This window comes from Nyctibius grandis, chromosome 7 (assembly GCF_013368605.1).
Source record: "Nyctibius grandis isolate bNycGra1 chromosome 7, bNycGra1.pri, whole genome shotgun sequence".
Lineage (NCBI taxonomy): Eukaryota > Metazoa > Chordata > Aves > Nyctibiiformes > Nyctibiidae > Nyctibius > Nyctibius grandis.
In genome coordinates, this window is record NC_090664.1 from 15,657,252 (window position 1) to 15,678,118 (window position 20,867).

The 20,867-nt window shown below is 37.7% G+C and overlaps 2 protein-coding genes across 5 annotated transcripts in view; both read right to left on the reverse strand.

Moving 5' to 3' along the window:
- Positions 1 to 7,514, reverse strand: part of RPL15 (ribosomal protein L15) — a 206,351-nt gene extending 198,837 nt beyond the window's left edge. Inside the window, exon 1 of the mRNA XM_068405460.1 lies at positions 7,505 to 7,514. The gene's annotated coding sequence lies outside the window, so the exon portion shown is untranslated. The remainder of the gene's footprint in view (positions 1 to 7,504) is intronic.
- LOC137665946 (ubiquitin-conjugating enzyme E2 E2) overlaps positions 1 to 20,867 on the reverse strand; it is a 232,273-nt gene that overhangs the window by 66,853 nt on the left and 144,553 nt on the right. The window lies entirely within an intron of this gene.

The following is a 20,867-nucleotide window of genomic DNA, read 5'->3' on the forward strand; positions in this document are numbered from 1 at the left end:
ACGTCTTCATGTGATTTAAAAACACCAACAACTGAAATGAATCATGTAGTCATGCTTAAATCTATTAAATAGATCCAGATCTTAGGAAAGTTCTCTAATTATACTTCAATTATTAACCAAGCTTTAAAAAAACACAGAAAGAGAAAGAAAAAAGCTTAAATTTATCAGGTGCCTCATCTTCCTTGTTATTGCTTCGAATATGCAATGTTAAAAGACATCGTATGTTAAAAGACACCAATAATGACTTCTTCATTTATGCCAAGTGAGCCGATTATTTTCTTATGATGAAAGTATTTCTCTGAGCAATAACACTTACTTAAGTAGAAATATTCACAATTTTCTTCTCCAGCTAATTAAAAGCACTTAATCTGGTCTGATTAAACATGAATTTGAACAATGCTTTCCATCCCTATCCCTCCCTATTCCATTATAAATCAGTGCTCTTGAGTCAGCCGAGGTTCTTGTTTTAAGTACTGTCCCTACACTAATTTTATTTTTATTATTTTAAGAGTTCTTAAAAATATTAGCTCAAGCGAAACATGAAGGCACGAAGTCTTTGTGTGAATGCCTAACAGATGTTTGCCAGCTTATTGTTTCTAGCACTTTAATGAATGACCACTTCCACAAAATGAAACAGATAACTTTTTGTGCTGCTGCTGAACGGTCGCATGGGCCATTCATCAGTCATTAGAAGAAAATTAGCTGACTCCCTCCACAATGTGTGTGCTCTTCTTACACCTCACACAGCAACTCGTCCTATGGCTCAGGGACTCAGGGCAAGTTACAGAAGCCGGTACAGACAGACAGCAAACCCTTCATACATCACACTTCCCTTGCAGCTCCTGTGACCCCCTAAATCGATGGTCTTCCAGAGAGGCGATAGCCCTGTGACAGCCACCTCGGCTGCCTGGCAACTACGGATGGATGTTGGTTTTCATCTGGTGCTTGTGACATTCCCCCTGACACAACACGGGGTCAGACAGTGGCGGTGGCGGGGAAGCTGCCCTCCCCACCCCAGCAGCCCCGGGGTGGCGGCCGGTGACCAAGCAGCCAGCTCAGATTCGCCTCCTTCTCCCTTTGCTTCTCTACCTGCTGTGCTCGGCAGCAGCCAGAAGGTTTTAGGAGCCTTTGAAGGGCTCTTGTCAGGCAGTCGTTTCTATAAATTGAACTGATAACCTGGCAGACCACAAGCAACTTTCCTGGAATTAAGAGTAACTGGAAGACTAGACTATCCTTTAAAACACAGAAAACTAAACGATATTAAAAAAAAAGACCCCCCTGCAACCTCTCTGCATTATTTCTATCAGAATAGGGCTGAGGTGGACACGGTTAAATTAACATATTACCTACACTTTTCCCATTTTTATTATACAAATCCACCTGGTTAACTCACTTAGCTGTAAAAAAACCCAAACAAACTTTTTTTTTTTTAGTTAGCTGTAAAAAAACCCAAAAAAACCCAAACAAGCCCTGCCACAAAGCCCAATGTTGCTACTTAAACTATCAATAAACCGAGCTTTTAAACCAGCTTTGTTTCAGCTAGTAGTGTTTGTAAACACGTCTGAGAGTCATAATTCATTCTCCTAATGTAAAAATAAAAATGTTTCTAAAAATATTGTTTTAATTTTTTTGCACGTTACCACTTAAATACTTGAACGGGTTACAAAAAAAAAACACAACAGAATAAGACTTTGATGCACCTTTTATTACTTACCACACCATTTGCTGTTAAATTTACAGTACGATGAAAAACCTTTTTGTTAAAAACAAAAGAATTAGGTATGTTGTACGTTTTCAAAACAAGTCCTAGTCCCTGTGAACAAAACACCCCATCGCCAATTTAGCTCTCTGCAAAAACAGATGTCTAAAGATTGTGGCCTGCAAATGAAACCTTTTTTAATTTTGCCTGTGGAGCTCCCATTCACATTATGCAGCCTGGGAGATGATTGAGACACACATCCAAGAAATATGATAATTATTACTTTTCATAAAAGACAGAAAGCATAGCTGTAAGATTATCTTCTAAAATGCCTCCAGCTAACTGAATTCGGACTAACACTTTTACAAGGGTAGAAGGTAACAAGTCACAGTATCAGAAGCTGGGAGGGAAAGACAGGAGTTTAAAGGAAAATAGCAGCTCCTCTTTTTTTTGAATTTGCAGCCTAAAAAGTTTGAGGTAATTGTACAACTAAGAGACCATGTTTAATCTTTGAATGAACATTTGACAGATCAAACACAGAAGCTGTAAATTAACCAGTAATGACAGTAATCTTTTCATTTAACTATCAGTATATCAAACCACAAACTGACTGAACACAATAACTTGAAGATAGGAATCTAAGGAGATGCAGCCTGTATATTTGGTTCTCAGGTACACTGAGAAGAGCTAGAAGAGACATATATGTTTGGTTTTCTCAGCAATAATAGGGATATAAAAAGAGGTTTAAACACTGAGTGCCAAAAAAATTACATTTCCCAAACATTGCAGGTACGGAGCCAGGTGCAAAAGAACATTTTGAGCTGGAACACCCACATGAAGGGAACAGCTAAGGGTTATTTCAGTGCAGCTACCGAGCCAAGGGGGAGCAGCCCAAAGGCTGATCTTGCCTGTGCCCCAGTGTGCTCTGCCCGGCTGATGACAACCCTGAGGAAAGAATGGGACCATGTGAAATATTGAGATGAGTAGCTCTGGGACACCTGGCTGCATCTTCTGTACCACAGGGAGCACCCGTCGGTGTGTTACTGGTATTCAAAACTTAGGATTTTTAAGAAAGTTTGCTGGCACCATTTGTAAGCCTGGGAGTCTGGCCTGGTTCATACCTGGGAATTCTTCCCGTGCAACGAAGTTACATGTGCGTTATTTGAGTACCAAGACATTTCTACTTGGATAAGGCTTAGTGAGCATATAACTATAGGGCTTTACTGATACCTGTAGCAGTGTAGTTATTTCCTTTGCTAAAGGAAAAAAATACACAAACATAAGGAACCTCTGTATCAGTGTAAGTGAACCACATGATGGCAACTGTTTTAAATACATGTATGGATTTAATTAAAGTGATAACATTTTATAATGTAAATAACACAAAAACAATGATAACTAACCATAATTTACGCTGTAACAAAAATAATAAAACCAGGCAGTAAAACCATGTGCTATTTCAATTACAGCTGCTTCTGTTTTTCCTAACAGTGAAGCACTTAATACAAATATTGCACTTTCAGTGCTTAATGTTAAAGTTTACAAGGGAGAATCAAGACCATACAGCAATCTGATTTTATTCTCCCCTCTTTTTTCTCTCCCATGAAGTCTCTTTGCGAAAGCAGCATTCTCTAAAATTGTTTCACATCAATCAGAGCCCACGGTTTGCAATCTGTACATCACATCCTTTTTAACACATGACTACTGTAACTTTGTTTAGATCTTTAACACTGTGCTACACATCTACAAAGTCTACATTACTATCTAACCGAACACCATGTCCATTTTTAATGGTGGGCTAACATCTCTCTTGCCCGTTTTTCCTCTTACAATACACACAGTGCCCCGCACAGCTTCTGGCCAGTTTATTACTGAGTGACTGGGGATAATTTCTGCAGCAGTAGGAGATTAGCATGTGTTTGGCGTTAAATGTGCAAAGGGATTTGGGTCCAGCAATACTGAGGGTCATTACTTCTCATCCTAAATGCCTGGGATCCAGACTGAGCTGCTCAGGACTGGGTTAGGTGCCTCAGGTCCCTGCCCGTGGGAGAACTGGATGACTCGGAAAGGAATTCAGAGCAGACAGTAAGGCTGAGCTGGGAGCTGTTGAAACTAGCCAAGAGAAACACTAAGGGAAGGGTGTGCCTCAAATTCTTCTCCTTTTGCAGCTTAGGTATCTTTTTTTTACGGCCTGTAAGGCAGTGCCTATGTCAGATAGGGTTTCAAAGCCCCAAATCCACCCTAACTTGTTCAGGTGCCTTGCTTCCTCCTTTCACAACCAAAACATGAGAAGTGCTTACTCTTTAAATACTGTTGTAGGGTCAAAATACAGAGGACGTGGGATTAATTCCTGGTTTAATTCCTTCTGTAGCCTGCCATGGTTCAAACCTCCACTTCTCACTTCCCAGCAGAATGTTGCAACCCCATTACGCTGGGGAAAAACCACGGGTGGGAGAGAGGAAGGGGTCACCGGCCCCTTTCTGTCTACATTGTGCCAGTACTGCAATGATGAAGGTAATTTACTTAGATAAAGTAAAAGGTAGTTTACAGTAGCCTGTTCCTTTTTGGACAAAAGTCCAAAGTCTATTGCTTTTTAGATTATGTTACCCACTACTCTCATACTCTTATTCCCTCAGTATGTGACAGCCTCTTAGGATTCTTCACAGTTCTATTTAAATTCCAGGGACACACTGCTTAGAAGAGACATTCAATTAGTTCTCCACCTAATAAATAACTGTATATAATTGAATATCTTTGTAAGTATTCAACACAGAATATATTCATTGTTAAAATTTAAAATCTTTAGATATATGCTTGGAGCCAGTGAATGGCATTGTTCACATTAAAATAAAATCAAGGGATTACAACATGGAATGCTTATGTTTAGAAATGGATCATTTGCAATTTCAGAAAATAGACAATTTACAAAGTTTAAAATAAAACACGACTGCATTGTTCTAAGCATTGAGGGACTGAACAAAAGGCTTCCGCTTTCTTATCAGCATCAATTATGGCATGAGTATGAATAATATGAATTGTGATTGACTCATTACTAACCATTTTTGCATAAATTTCCACTTTCACTTCACCAATATAACATTTTTATAAAAGATAAAATTATAATTCTTCTCAAAGACATAAAGAAATACCACAGAGCTTGATCTGTGACAATTATTAAGAAGCAGATACAGATGATCTCTCTATCCCTAAGAGTTATAGCTGGCAACACTCTTGGATCGTATTTCCCAGCCATCGTCCCCCATGCAGAAGGCCTTCACCTCAGTTTTGATGAAGCCAGAACTGGGACAAAGTTTTTCTTCTGCAGTCTCTTAAGGTAGTCCTTCTTACACTTTCAAGACGGTCAGAATCTGGGGACCAGGTCTGCCACGCAAACCTGGTGCCAGCAGGATTTGTTTGCTCTTTCGAGAAGCCACAGTAAGTGCAGGACGAGAAGCTGGGTTGCTTTTGGCCTGTGTTACAGGGATATACCCAGTTACACAGAAAACTGAATAGCATCTGGTGGGAGGACAGAAACTGTGGTGTTAGGTGTGCGTGGGAGACATAACCAGGCTGGGCACTGCAGCCTGTTAATGTAGGGGATGGGGGAAGAGTGATCAATCCTGTGTTAATTATGGAGCCAGCAGATCGTTCAGCAGCTAATATTTCTTTTGTCTGGAAGGTGACTTAAAACGATGACAGCAAAAGATGATTACCATATAAACACTATACATTTCCACACCTTTCAAACGTAAGCCTTGATTTGGACCAGGAAAAAGATGAGATTAAAAGAAACTTGGTCTTAAAGCTTATGATAATCAATCATCCAGAAAAAAATGTTTGATTATATGTATTGTGTTACTTAAATGCTCTCTGAAGGCAGATGAGATGAAGCGTATGCTTAAATATGTCAAACATGTTCAAGGAATATTTTAAACAGCTATTGTACACCGAGGCGTCTTAAGGGATGGGCTCACGGGACCGTAGACTTGGGCCCTCATTTCAAAGTGGGATACACTGAGAGGCTGGACTCCAGGTTGCACAAGTCACTCCACACATGTGCATATGGGGACCAGGGACTGTAGCACAGCCATTCTGCTACATTTTCAAGTGAAAGTATTGTTTTTTCCAGTTGTTGTTTAACACACTGAAAGAACCCACAGAATGCAGCAGGGAGCAATGTAATACCGTGTTTGATAATGATTTCTCTCCATGTTTGTGCAGTTATCTCTCTAAGGATCATCTTTCGTGAAGTTTTCTTCAGGAGGGTCTGGTTTGGTAAAAAAGGCTTTTAGTTTTTCTGTTCTCTGATGTTTATAATTTTTGTCATGTATCAAAGGGACTACTGATGCATATAAATCATTAAACAAAATTTAATGAAGGATAATGCAGATGTTTAACTGTAAACACCTGCTATAAATCTTTCAGGGAACCCTGGAAAGTAGGGGGCACAGAGTTTTATCAGGGTCTTACTTGTGGTGTCACCTTCATTTGAATAAAACCAAGTGAAGCATAAAGGAAAGCTGTGTGAGACAAAAAAAATGTGTTATTATTACAAGGAGGAGTTTTTTCTATCACATCAAAAATGAGTGACAAGTGTAAGGCAGGGTTCCTGCTTCATTCAAATGAAAACAAAAAGTTGCACGTTTACTTAATCACCTTCCAAAACAAATTTTATATGAAAGCTCCAAATTTCTTTATGGCACACAAAAGGACAAAGCCGCCTAGGTGAACACTCAGACTTTTGGTACTCCCTGTAAAAATTAACTGTGTTAAGATGAAAATGTTTTGCAGAGCCCTGCCCAGTAGTAATGCCTGAGAAAAAAAATCATAGTCTAAGAAACTTGCAGAGCACAAGGAAGAAGTTGATTATGGAGAGATGTTTTACAGTCCTGTTTTACAACCCAACAAAGACACTAGAAAGAATGCCCAATGATCGGAATAACTGCATAAACAAATGCCCTGATAATCAGTCAAGTTTACAGATAAATTAGTATGTCTTTCCTAGCGAATTCAGTTGTTTCAAAGGCTCAAATTTTGGTAGATGGCTGTAGGATGTTCTCCTTTACAGACCTGTGCTACCAAATGTGTAGTTAAAATATAACTTACTTATTCTACACCCTTCATTTAGGTGGATCTGCCCTAGGAGTTGGATGTATTCCCCTTGAACACCCAGAGGTAGTGACATAGGGTCATCTTATGCAGAGCGCTGCCCCCATGTATCTGGGCTCTATGGTATTATTCAAAATGAAACAAGTACTTCTAGGCTTCTTCGTGTTTAGCTGTTCTGTATGACATTTGCCTTTTGAGCATTGCTTCTCCATTGCCTTATGATGCTCGTGCGGTTTTATGCAGACTTACTCATTTGCACTGCAGCCTTCTCGTAGAACATCTTTTGTAGACTGGTATGAATGGCTACTATGCAAACTGGGAAGCTCTTTATGGAGGACACCCTTTGTGATACTGCTTCCCACTACCTTCTGTGTACACTTCCAAAATTACAGCCAAGCCATGTAATTTTGTGTTCAGAAGCCTATGTGCAGAGCCTTTTCCAACTGTAAGAATTCACTCCTTCCTGGAACTTGTAAGAATATTATCGTCTTAAAAACATATTTTTCAGAACAATTATTTAAGAAGGCCATTTTAGATATTGCTGTGGCCATTATCATCCCTTTGCATGAAGGTGCTGGCAACCAGCCTCATCCCATAGTGTATCAGGACCAACCCTACTGGCATGCATGGGCACAAATAGTTAACTACACAAAGACACATACAATCTCAGTAGTCCATGAAGATCTCTTCCTCCCCATGGCGCCGAGAACAACCATCACCCTCAGAGGACCTGGGATGGGGAAGGGGCGTATATGCCACAACCCTTCACCCTCCGTAATGCCAAGCAGGTGGACCTGTTCCATGGGACCCCAGGGAGGCACCGTACTGTGTGAGTGAGGTAGCGTGGGCCTGTGCGTTAGCATTTGCTATGGTCTCTTCTGCTTTCCTAGGAGGGTTTTTGGCTTTCTGCATGATGTTCAGCTCGGTACTAACCAGGGATTGCAATGAACTTTTGATGTGAATTTGTGGACTTCATTTCTTAGTCAGAGCATTCTTTCTTTTGTAAAGGTAGTGCAAAAAACATGCCATATGTATGTCTTATTTTTTTGGAATAGCCTATACTAATCTTAAAAAAAACTGCATTGAACTTCCTCATCACTGTTTTCTTTTATGGACACCATGCCATACCAAGATGTAATATGGGTTTTTTTTTAATATCTGATTTTCCCATGACTTTTTTACTGTAATGCTCAATAAATACTTAAGTGGCAGCATGAAGTGGATTATTGTTACCATGTTGCAGGAAAATTGCACAGTGCTAAAGCTTGCCATAAAAATAAGCAGAACGCCCACTGTTAATACACTGTAGTTAAGTGTATTAGCTCTTTTCAAAAGCATTAACTCCCACACAAACAGCAATGCTATTTTGTCCAATATATTATTATCAGACGGTGAAAATCAGTTGGGGACCATCTAAAGCCTTTATGCCCATATGTATTAAAACAAAATCGTTTCACAAAATTAGGAAATTGTGTGGAGACAGCACTTAAGATTTTATTAGGTGTAAACAAATAATAATAATAAATTATGAAATTATGTACTTGTCATACAAATGACTCTTCCCTGTTCCCCACCTGATATTCCAAATCGCTGAAAAAAAAATCTTTTTTTCTCCACCTCTCACTTTTTATTGTATTTTCTGTCTCATTAGCTGGTGAGACTTCATAAATTTTGAGCTCTTGTACTTTTCCCTTCACCAGAGTGGGAAAACTAATATTAGATGAAAATGATACATAAGAAGCAGCAGTTGTTAATGATCCTAATGGGGCAGTGGAAGCTCTTCACGAATGTACTGATTATCCTTTTGTTTCTACTTCCCGTTCATCTGTCTCAGCAGCGACATCATGAAAATAATAATAATTTGCACCCAGATTCTCAAAGTGGTTTGCAAATATTAATTAATTGCAAACCTAATTAAGCCCCTGAGACAGATTTTATGGTTCTATTGTGCTCCGGAGACCTACATGCATCTTTCCTTAAAGCATATTTCTTCTCCTTACGGGGCTATTCAAAACCCTCTGAAGTTTAGGGGGGTGGGGTGGGGGGAGAAAATTAAGGGGCAGGAGAGAGGGAGGGAGAGAAGGGGGAAGGGAAAAAGGGAACGGGAAAGGGAGACAGAACAAACCCCTCTTATTTTACTAGGTGCTGCACTGGGCTCTACATACCTGATATAGGAAAAATGCTGTTTTCATAGCATTTTCTGTTAGCAGTAGTATTAAAGATGACTGTATTTTGTCCTGAGGTACTGTTACGTGACGGAAAGTAAGAACACGACTAAAATGGTAAAAACTGTCAAACTGTGTCTTAATTTTACATGTTCTCAGATGACAACCGGCATCTGGCACCCAGCAAGCTCTGCTTCACATGCGGCTGTGGTTTGGGGTTTGGACTGAGCTGCAGGGGTGCGCTGTCATGCAGTCGGGCATGCTGTCACGTAGCAGGTGTACACCCTGCCACATCCCCCTTCTGCTGTCAAACCGTCACAAGCTCAAATAGCAACTTTTCAACAACAACAGAAAAACTCTTGAAAATGCATATTCTAGGGAAGCTACTGAGGATTTTCCTTTCTTTTTGGGAAGCATACTTTGATATAAAGCCAGGATTGTGTGTCCCTTGGAATAACTATTACAAGAAATGCCTTCTTTTACACCTCTTTTTGTTATGGTGCTCTTATTTCTTTTCCAGAAAATCCCTCATCACTCTGAGGGATCTAAATCTAGAAAATACTGCTGGTTACCTTTTTCCTCACTTAACATCATAGATAGTCAGGTAATTTTGCCCTGCAAGCACTATTCTTCTAACTTCAAAAAATAGGAAAGAATTATTTCAGTCCTAAAAAGCTGCCTTTTAAGTTTCATCCCCTCACAATAAGAGCAAGTAGAAGAACAGGCCAATTAGAGCCAACAAAACAATTAGCTTCAAGTCTCTGATTGTCACCAAAATATATGTTTGTCCTAATGGAAATACACATGCTTCCATAACGTAGGTGTTTTACCAAAGCGGAAAACAATACACAGTCCTCTAGATGTCTTACTAAAATTAAATATTCCTCTTGTAAACAGTGCACAGGCTGATGAAGAGCAACACAAGAACTAGAGCTCAAATGATGTTTAGGACACTGCCAGAGTGCAGAAAATTCAAGTAAAGCTGGGATGACTAGTTTAAGGCATTTTCTTTAAAACAGAAAAAGTTAAAAGTGTTTGAAATCACCTATCCTGACTAGCAGAATGCAAAAATTTCAATACTCTTTGAAAACCTCAATCTTATTTTCAAAATTCTTATTTTTTTCATTTCTTCACCTAATAGCCTTAAAGTGGACTGCGTAGCGGCCAAAAAGATTTATAAATAATCTATTCAATTAATTCTACCAAAAGCACACTCTATAATGAGTATCTGACTTTTAAAATGAAAGCAACTTCTCTGATATTTTGGTCAAATTTAGTAATTTGGTTTACGCATTTTGTTTCTGAGAGGAGTAGTTGAACAGATGACAGTGGTTCTGTTCCTCCTAGCATTTCCACATTTTGGAATACAAAATTATGGATAATGTTTTAGAGGTGAAATTCATATGAGATGAAATAGCTGAATGCATTGAAGGATTTAATAAAATGATGAAAAGATAAAACAAAACAACTTGTAGCTTTTTCACCCAATTGTTCCATAAATCTTTAAATCCATTTTTTTAAATAAAACCCAACCTACAGGCTTACAAATCAGAACATAATTCTTCAAGAAATTGAAAGCCTGAGATTCAAAGCTGTATGAGAGTCTAGCAGAAAGAGAGTTGTAATATGCTGGCAATGATCTCAGGAGCAGCAGATGGCAGGAGTAACTCCGTCTCTTACCTTTATTCACCATATGCTATTTGAGTGATTAAACTGTATTTATGTAGCAAAAAATAATACAAAACAACACACATAACTATAGCTCTGCAGTGCACATCATCCCACCATTTTTTTTTTTGTGTTCTCGTAATCCATCTGCAAACCTCACACATTTTTGTTCAGGTTTCCCCTCCCTGCATGAACTTGCTTTATGCTTCTGCACCCCTGCAAAATAACACATACTCCAAACTGTTAAAGCTGTGATCTTCCTCTCTGGCTGAGTAAACACAGCTGATTCTAGAAGAGGAGGGAAGACCTGTAGAAAGGATCGAGGCACTTCAGAACGTCTTGGTAATTCAACAGGCAGCAACTTTCTTTCTCAGCAAGAATCCATAGCGCCCACAGTGCGGGAAGAATGCCACCGCATCTTTCATTTGAGAATGAGTTTCCTCTGTTTTGACTGATTTGACTACCACAGGGACCAGCCAGGTGAGCATCAGATCAGCTCTCTGTGCACCTTACACATCTTTACACAACAGCTTTTCCCTTTCTCTTCCAAATACCCAACACCTTCATTCCTCTTCCCCTTCTCCTCCAAACTCCAGCCTTCATCCCTCCCATCTCCTCCAGCAGTGCTCCTGCTCACCTCCACTGCTAATGTGGCACCATCTGCCCACGATTGGCTTGGGCTCAGTGCTGCCTGCCCTACTACAAGGCATGGCAGTGCCCCACACCTCCTGCCTCAGCCACCCACGGTACCACGGTGTACCGTGTCAGTAAGACAACGGCTATTGGGAGTGAAGAGAGAAGTGGACACGGGTTCCTGCTTTGGGCCAAAACTGTCAGTGATGGGCTCTAACTTGCCTTAATCAGCACACAGTCATTTATTTAGCTGAACTCTGCTGAGCCTGGCAGGTAGTCCAGCGCATCCCTGTGTCTGCTCTTTTCAAGCTTGGTCCTGATACGTGGGCTAGGCACACTGTGCCCTGTGGACTTCTCCCCGGGTAGGTCTTTTATTTGTAAATATGGCACTACTCTATATAAGAAAACTGCGAATGGCCTGTAGATCTGAGGTGAAGTTTAATTTGCTTCACTGTGATCTGATTTTCTCATTTCCCTGAATGAGGTGAGGATCATTCCCACCTTGCTGATGAAGGCTCTGCTGATGCCAGTTATAGCCTGGAGACAACTGGGCCAGACTGAAGTGGCTTGGTAGTTAAGAGTGAATATGGGAAGATTAAGAAAAAACAGAGACCACCAGGACTAATGCAGGGGGAAGGCAGTGTGCCGTAAGAAGTGTGGGAGAAAGACATCAGATATCCACCCAGCCGATTCTACTTAAAACAGGCAAAACCTCATTCTCAAATAAGCGAGCTAAGTCTTGTCTGCAAAACCGACAGAATCGGAAAACTGGGAACGACTGGTTCCAGTGATTGCACCGACCGAGAGCTCCTCAGTTTGACTTCAGCGGGGATTTACCGTCTGCTTCAGCTGACAATTGTAGCCCATTGTTAAAAACTGCTTCTAATAGCTTCAGGCCATTATTCTTTGTCTTGATATCTTCCCAGACTGGGAATAATTCCTTCCTTCATCTATACAAGTTACTCTGCAAGTATTTATAGATGATAATTGGGTCCCTTCCTTCCATCCTACTGAGTGTTCTCTAGGCTGTAGGACTGTCTTATCATTTGTTATATTATTCTATCCTTCAATCGCACTGTTATTTAAAAAAAAATGCAGCTTCAGTTATAAAGGCAATCAGAACCACATAATGTTTCTAATGTTGCAGGATCCAATGATGTGAAATTACACATTTAAAAACTGTGGAAAATAAAGTCTAAAAAGAGAAAGTGAAATAAAATAGCTCTCCACATTCAAAAGATTCTCTGGATGAGGTCTGTGAATATTCACTATACAAGTTGAAATTTCTGTTGTTAAAGCCAATAAAATACACAAAGGAAAAAATTACAAAGATCTTAATAACATTCAGCAACCAACTCAGTGAAGCTTCTGCTAGTTATTAAATCAGTTGTGGGCTTTTTATAAAATACTCCAAATCACTTAAACATACAGTTGAAATGGTGAATCAGAATGTCTTGCCAAAATGTCTTCAAGGATATAGATAATTTGAACTACACACACACACTTTGTTTTTTTAATTCCAATATGTTAATAATTCTCCTTCCTCCATGACTGTATGTAATAAACCAGATTCTTATTTTAGCTAGCTCTGTATTAAATGTGGAGTATTCTCACTGAAAATTACACTTTTAAAAGACGGTCTAAAGCATCCTGATTAAAGGAAAAAAAAGTATTACCATTTTGCAGGGTTTTTTTTAGGGATTTGGACTGAAATGAAACTTTGACACCATATGAAGGCTAATACAAATTTGAAAGTGGTGTTCTAATCTGAAACAGGTATTTAAAAGCTGGATTAAAATTTCCCTGGTACACAGAACCCAACACAAACTAGCAAAGCTAATTAAACTGTCTCTGTAAAAAGTTCCTCATTTCTATTTAACACTGCCAATTTTCAGGCGATTCATGAACTATTTTCAACACTCCCAAAGATGGTTTCATGTTGCCAAAGTTTTTTCACCGTCCCCTTTCCAACAAATGAAACTAGACTCCTTTCCGTGCTGTCTACCAGTTTATTTGGTGATAGATTACTATTAACTATCTTCAAAAGAAGAAAACACTGTTTTATTTGCACACATATGGTAATGATATTCCTGGGTCTAGACAAGTGAAATAGGAGTTAAGACAAGATATGTTAGTGAATTTAGTTCTGTGTTTCCAAAAGAAAAATAAGGTAAAACTTGAGAAAAGTGATGTAGTTCGGTACAGTTAAAAAAAATTTAAAAATGCTACTCAAATGTTTTATTCAAGCCTTCGGAAACTGAAATAGGGATTCTTGCCATCTATAGTGATTCAGTAAAATAAAACAATTCATATCAAATGAAGCATTAAACTGAAACAAAAAACCAACTCTAGTTAAGTGAAGGAATAAATAATGACAAACCTGTTTTGTTATAAAAACATATAGAAAAAAACCTCATTATCTTTTATTCATAGATCCAGCAAATGCAACATCCTGCATTCAGATTCGTTTCCCTGTCTCCACATTATGAGGCATGAGAATATTCCAGTACGAATTACTCCGGACAAATCCCAGGCAGATTCCCAATTCACTTAAACTATTACCTCCATGGATTATATACACTAAGTGAAAAAATTTAACAAACAAAACTGAGCCCTCCTGAATATAAATATAGTATTTTTTTTAAAAGCCCCAGACCTTTCTATCAAGTGGGAGAACAATTTGTCTAAGAGTAGATCAGTTTTGGACATAAAGGTCTTTATTCCATATAATGACAAAAATATTAGAGTAAGGTGGTATTATTATGTATTGTTCTCCTTATTAAAAATTATCATGTCTGTTTTTATACCTCTTGTAAAACTATAATGATCGCACAACTACCTAAGAACTTGGTCTTAGCTATCACAGTTTGGAATCTTTAATTATCTATTAGTTTTTGATGACCTGTATTACATTTAATTGATTTCATTATCTTATATACATGTATTACATGGCTTTAGCATACCACACATTATAAGTCTATTTATCTATATGATTTATTTGTGAATTTAAGAATAATTGTACTAGAGCCAATGCAATTATAATACAAATTGCTAATTTGATAACAAATTTACTTAACATCCCAACTGCACTGAAGTCAGGTAAATACGACTTATTTCCTCCCATCTGAGCCACGGCTCCAGTGACAACTCAAACTGTGCAGAGACTCATCAGATGTAAGTCTATTCCCATCAACCCCAAGTAGGTCACCTGAATAAAGCCCTTTTCTTAGGATATGCCAAGGCAATAAGGATTTTATCATAATATTTAGATTTAAACTGATTATCTTTAGAAACTTCCTCAAATCCTTCCAGCTAGTTACATGAGACTGACATTACCGTGTCTTTCCTCCATGAAAGACTACAATATCTTGTTTCTGTTTTTTCAGTTTTGAAAAACCTACAGTGCTTTAGTTCATTTACTTTGCTCCTGTAGTTTTAAATGAAACACTGCCTTGGGCTAAGAAACTTCTGTTAATGATAACATAAGGTTACAAAAATTAGTCCAGATAGTAGAAACCAGATTAAGACTGTGTTAGTCTAAATTCTAGACCCCAGATTTCCACCATCACAATTTTTTATATGTATTTATCTCGATGAAAACAAGCTACTATCTTTTTTTATAATCTCAATTTTTCCTGGAGAACAGATGATACTCAGTGTAACCAACCCAAACTTGTTATTTACACAAATCCTCCGAGAACAATAAAATCCCTGTGATTTGAAGTATAACAGAAACAGCATTATTTGTGTGTCCTCAACTCAGTTACAACCACCAGGCAAGTACAGAGAATATTCCTGAGGAGCCTGTATCGCACTGGAGACCAGCTGTGAAGGCAGAACGTGGAGCTCTAGCTTGTGTTAGGTTACTGAGTAGATGTCTGCAGTCACTGAATGGGGCCAGGATACAGGTATGAGAAGGGGGAGGAAGGGGAAGGTAAACCCAATGAGGACAGCTATTACTCTGAAAGAATCTTGCTAGGAGTTTCTCAAACTCATCTATAATACAGACCTTCTGTAACCAAACACACCACAGTGAGGAAAGCCTGCATTTTGCATCAGTGGGAACCAGTCTGTGTCCTCATCTACTGAGATGCACAGCAGTCATGTGGACATTACTGCTTCTTTTGGAAAATACACAATGTCTTACGGAAGCATATATGTATTTTTAATCACCTTTCAATGCGTGCCAGTAGGGATCAAAGCCAGCTGCTCATGATTGGCGATGTCCATTTGGAACACTGCAAGTATTTCCTCATTAACAGTCTGGGGGCCTGTCTTCAATTTGGTTAAATTTTCTGGGGTTTGTTCAGCATGACGATATTTTTAAGAGAGTCTTGTAACATTACATATATCAATGTACAAAACTGGAAATAAGATCTCAAAGTCAACCCCTAGAAGTGGTGTACCATGAGAGAGTACTGGGAGTGAGGGGCAGAATTAGTTGCTTGCTATTTTCTAATTACAGGGCATTACATTCATGAATATGAATGATTATATTCTGTTTGGATCATATGAGGCTTCAACAGTAAGGCTCTAGACTCTTGCAGTTGAGAAGTGTGTAAAATTAACATTCTGAAGCCCACACCACTTATTTGTAACAAATTGTACATGTCTTATATAACTTTTATATAAGATTTTTATATAAGCTTTTATGTATTGATCTACTGTTTCTTGCTATTATATTAATATAGAATGATAATTCATTACAGGAAACAGGTAATTAAAAACTGTACCTGGAAAGTGTCTTATTTACATCTCATGTCTACCTCTTTCAGTCTATTTGTTAAGCATTTTTTCTAGCTTATATCCTTTCTTTCTCCTCAAAATATTTTTAAATGTTCCAGGAATAAACAAACAAAAGAAAACTACATGGCCAAAAAGAAACATATTTTTTTAATTTTTGACTCATCTTAGCTAAGTTCTGGGGAATTTCAAAGACGCAACAAACAATATGTAGCAAGAGGCCCGTTGCTCAAGTTTGGCTGAAGACTGTTCTTTGTCATCAACCACTTGATCTGTATCTCTTCCTTTTATCATCTCTTGTCTGAATAAACAAGCCTTTCAGGAGTTAAACAATTTTTGCACAAAACAAAATTGTACCCAAGATTTAAGTTACACAGTGGCAATTTCTTGAGTGAATCTGCTTTAGTTTCTTCCTTCAATTAGTTTACTATATAAAAGCCCCACTTCTTGTTGCACAAAGATAGTGTTTTTCATGTAGTACCATGGATATCAGACTAAATGAAATATTCTGCTGCCTGATAATTCTCTCTCCTTAAAGGATTAAATTATTTACTGTACCTCTACGATATCCTGTACTTTTTCTCCTAAATACTTGAAGGTCACTTAAAAAAGCAGTAATTTAAAATTCTTGTGCTCGTTTTCATTTGCAGCACAAGCTTACAACTCTAAGGTAGCTACTTAAATTTCCTTTGTGGTTATTTCAGTAGTATTATAAAAATATAAAGCAGCTGACTTCTGTATGATTGTAATTGTGCTTTTCTTCATTTCTTGTAATACCAAGTTACCAAATCAGTTGTGGTTAGTCTAAACTATTGACGTTGCTTACTTCTGATGACTCTATACAAGAATTTGTTACGAAACGTTTGTATTTTTTCTCTGTTTCTCATTCTTAATTTGCATAATCGATAACGTAACGATCATAACTAAATTGATCATGGTATCTTCAGTATGTATGTATAGAACTGGATTTTCAAGAAAACTGATATTATATATTTTCATTTTCCTATGCTTCCCAAGGCATTGAGACATAGCAATGCTGACATTCAAATACAGCATCTATATCAATTGGGGGATCTCAATATAGTTTCTGAAAAGACTGTAATTTTCATGAATAAAAGGTATCTCTTTATTAGGTATGCTAATTTCACATCCACCCATAAAGTAAGCACAAAGAGAAGTACCTTAATTTCCTTAATGATAATAAATCATAAAAATGTTTTGTAATCTGAAGAATGAAACATGTCATTGAAGGTAAATTTTCTTCATGAAACATTAGGTTACATGAACCCCTATTTTTGCAAGTATATGGTTTATTAACTCATGGTATCAAGGCCTGAACAATATAGGTATTGTAAAGTGAAGATCTATGTTTAGACAGGTACCAACTCTTTAATCTCACTTGTATATCGCTAACCATATTTTAACAATTAAAGTATCATTTGTAAAGTAATACCAAATATTGATTTGAATATGACCAAACTTGGCACTTGGGGATATTAACACAGTCATTATAATATTATACAACCTCATGTTTGCTTTAAAAATTCATAGAAACCCTACATTAGCAGAAGCTTGATTTCCACTATAGTGGGGACTAAATGATCCAGCACTCCAAAAGCCTTTCTTAGTGCATCATTCAGTATCTAAATGTGCACAATCCTCGGGTAGGTCCTTGACTACATCTCTATCAAACACGGTCAAAGAACTCAAAACATAAATACCAAAGCTGAATATTTAAGCCACGTGATATTATGCTAAACATATACCGAGTGTTTCCCTAAATGGCAGTTATGCTCTTTAAAATATTAAATTAGCATAAAGACTGAAATATGTAAAAATTACTGACAGCTAAAATTGAAGCCATATTAACTTTTATTTTGTTTGCACTTGATCGGGCAATAATTTTGAAGATTGGATTTTATTAAATATCTTGGGAAATGGTCTTTATCTTTCTCTGTAATGATGCGAAACATCAAACACAGTAAATAAATACATTTAAGAAATTTATATTTTTTTCTGTGATATCTGACTGCGACAACTGAAATGCTTCTGGAGCGGGAAGCCAAACGAGTGACTGTCTAAAGAACAAAATACAGAGTTCTAGGTACACATTTCTTACTGCATTTAGCACTTACACATGAATACATTTGATTAAACAGATCAGAAATGCAGAGCTCAATATAAATTTATTCTCTTTGAAAATTATTTATTTCAGGCATTCTCTACTTATTTCCTGCTTGCTCCCGTAAACACATCATCTTTACTCTCCTGATACTCAGAAACTTCTTTACATAGCGATCCTCATGAGTAAGCTTAAACAGTTATACTGAAGATTTTCCTGCAAAAAGGAGCTTTATTAAATTAAATTGCTTCAAAATACCATTTTGCCAGAAACTTAAACTCTGTTTTGCGAGATTTAGATGGTTTACTTACTACTGATGAAGCCAACAGCTTCCTAAAGCTTTTAATAGTAGTTGCAATTGAAGCAGAGCCTGCAGAGCTCAGTTTCAGGCTATGAAAGCAAAAGGGCTCTTCGGTCTGGATTTTTAAAGATATTCAGGTATTGATGGCCAAGATGATTTCAGTAACAAAGTTCTGTTTTCAAAAATGACACACACAGAAATGAAAAAGATGTAAAAAATGACACAAGCCTAACCTCACTGAACTTTACAAACCTTCACTGCTAAAATACTGTATAAAAAGATAGCAAGGCTGAAAAAAAAAAAGCAGGACTAAATACTTTTAAAACATGACAGCTTACTTCAGAGAAGGGGTTACAATATCCAAACAAAACAGTTCAGGCTATATGGCTTAAGAAATTGTCTATCCACGACAAGGAACAAACCAAACAGCTACACAGAAGAAAACTGCACACACATACATTGAAGAAAGTAATTCTGTTTAAGATACCTCGATTTAGTGCCTATGCTTCCCTGTCCCCTTGATAATTTTCTTTTTTTTTTTTACCAATACTTCTTAATAAACACGGCTGTTATGGAAGTAGAAATCACTATTTGGTTATGTATCTTACTTGCATACTGTAGGCAAGCACACAAAGCTCCATAGATAGACGATGCCTTTATAGTCATTGGGTACCCAGAAGCTTAGCTCCCCTCACCTTCCAAAATCTGTGCTACTGAGAATGATTTTTTTCTCAAGCATCCTACTAAGTAGACTTGACTGACATTTTCGCATTTCTAACTCTAAATATTTAGATGACATATCCTTTTGATAACACCAACTTATCACAGGGTAGTCAAATAGGTTTAGTACCTCATCTGTCCAGTAACTAGGGCTAAACACACTGATCTCACCAAATCCATGAGAGCTGCGTATTATTTTTCATACAGCAAAGACAAGAGGTCCAAATCAAAGGTCAAGGTCCCTTTAGGTAATACAGCCATCGCATTTAATGAAAACATGGTCCCAGTCCAAAAAGATAATACACTATTTTTCTAAACAAAGGGGCAGTGAATCATACTAATCTGAACAAATCTTAATGTAAACTAATTCAAAGAAGCCAGTGTACACATAGGCAAATACAATTTCAAGGATGAAAGAATTTCTTTTATTAGATAAACTGATGCATGTGGAGAGAAAAGGCATGCTTTTAGATATACATGCTCTTCTTTCATCTACACATGCACGCTTACCACAGGGCAAGGGAATTGTAACTTATCAGGGATTTCCTCTACAGACACATGGCAGATAGAGCAGGGTACTGTAGGAAGTCAGCCAGTGGAGAAAGTGGGTGACAATGAGAGTTCAGATCTCTCCTCCTAGACAGGGTTGCCATTCTGTTGCTCACGGCAGACCACGTTTCAGCCAAATGAAGTTGGTTTCTGATTACAGAAACTATATCAAATGTATTTTAAGCACTATCTTACACATGCCCATTAAACTGAAAGAGATAACACATAAAGAGGTTACAGATTGCTTTGACAATCTTTAAAAGGTCTTATCCATGACACACGACATCTGTAGAGGAAACACAATGATACACATATCAAAGGGACTAGTTTTTTCTGACCATATTGTATTCCTCAAACAATAGTTACTCCGGTGCCTCTAAGGCTCTCATTATGGTAATTTCTTTCCTTTGGTAAAGAGGCAACAGATCTTGGCAAACAGATGAAACATCAGACTGTTCATTTGCTATTTTAATTGAGACTATCACATCTGATATAATTATGATTTCCTTTTCCCAATATAACTGAAATTCAGGATCACAGACATGGGCCTTTTTCTTTCCCAGATTTTGAAGAAACCGGACTTTTTGTGGTTTCCCTTGACCAGGTTGGTGGAATTTGATTAGACACAAATACTTACCACAAGTCATATTTTTACGAGTCTACAAAGCTATGAAAGTATTTCCCAACCTGCTTAATGAAACAACTGTTAACCAGCAAAAGATAGCTGTTATGATATAACTGTGGTTGGAAAAATAACTAAGTAAAAACAACAGTATTTTTTCTCAGCAGTTTTACTCTCTGAACTAGTTCACAATCTGTTGAGTGTTGCAGCAAAACGACAATCTTTTTACTGCACTTTATTCATTGGTACTGCAGCATCAGCACAGGCATGAGAGACAGGGAGCAGTAACTATTATCACCTCACATTTTAACAAGTAGGCGGCAACCATCCCCCAATATGTCTTTGAACTAGGAAACATGAAGGTGAGGAGAGTGCTTTTAAGTATTATCATCTTCTCCACTACATCCCACAGAAACACTTAAGGTGAAATAAGAATCTCACCAGGAAGGGTGCAGTAAATATAATAATCTTTTTGTTTATCAACTGACAATGCTTTTTCCTAAATAAGAAAAAGTTGGCCATCCTGATTTTTTTTT